This window comes from Tupaia chinensis, unplaced genomic scaffold, assembly GCF_000334495.1.
Source record: "Tupaia chinensis unplaced genomic scaffold, TupChi_1.0 Scaffold000469_1, whole genome shotgun sequence".
In the NCBI taxonomy this organism is placed as follows: Eukaryota; Metazoa; Chordata; class Mammalia; order Scandentia; family Tupaiidae; genus Tupaia; species Tupaia belangeri.
The window spans coordinates 741,500-742,655 of NW_006159978.1; positions in this window are offsets into that span (position 1 = coordinate 741,500).

Below are 1,156 nucleotides of genomic sequence, written 5' to 3' on the forward strand. Positions count from 1 at the left end.
AGGCGGGCACAGGGAGGGCTGGCTGACAGGCAGTGAGAGCAGAGGATGAGAGGAGATGACGCCAGAGCACTCCAAAGGCAGTGGGGGAAGCAGAAGGCCTGCTCGCATCAGACAGCAGTTTACTTAGGAGTTGCAGCACACAACGACACCCCAGGGGGTAATTCAGGACTCCTGGATGCCATTAGCACTCTTCTGCAGAGATAAGAAAAGGTTCTGGAACCTGGGGTAAAAAGATCTAGTGTTAACTGCCCCTGCAGGAAGAAGGCTGGGGGGAATAAGCACCCCAATTTCATTGTCAACTCTCCCACCTGCCCAGGTTCCCTTGTAGTTCAAGCTCAACTGGAAGCCAGAGAAGCCCTTGCAAGTCAGCTCCCCAGCAGGCTGGGCTAGAGCAGAGTGGGAAAGGAGAGGCCAACCAGAGACACCCAGGCAGGGCAGGACAGACTGCAGGGCTGCTAAGGCCGGCTAAGGACTTCAGCTTCTCTTCTGAGTGTGACAGGAGGCATGGGGGTTGCTGAACAGAAGAGTGACATGATCCCACTTCCCTCATGAATGAATGGATGGCCATCATAAACACCAGCTGCCAGCCTCAGCAACCAGGAGCTGGAGGAGGTTGGGAGTGGAGAGGGAGACGCAGGAGATTAGTAATGGAGGGTTTGTAGGACCAGGTGGGGGAAGGGAGGGGCACAGCGCCAGCATTTAGCACCCCCAGGCTGAGACAGCTTGGATTGGCCAGGGCTGCCATGACCCCCCTCCCTCTGAAGTACTCGATTTCATGGTTCCTTCCAACTTCGTCCTCAGCCTGATGATTTGGGCCTGGGCCCCTAAAACACTGCCACAGAGATACTAGGTATGTGGCAGTGGTTGTAGCTGCCCCAAGGCAGTCTTATCAAGCCCCCCTGCCAGCTCCCATTCGACTGTGCTACCTTTTGCTTATGTCTATGGGTTGGTTTGTGTCCCATCAAGACCATGCTGAAGTCCTAACCCCTGAACCCCAGAACTCAACCTTCTTTGGAATCAGGGGGCTTGCGGATGTGATTCAGGTGAGTAGACCTGGCCCTTGGTCCAAGATGACTGATTTTATAAGAAGAGGGAACAGGTGAAGACAAACACAGGGAGAAGGCCAGGTGTGGATAGAGGCAGAGGCTGCAGTGAT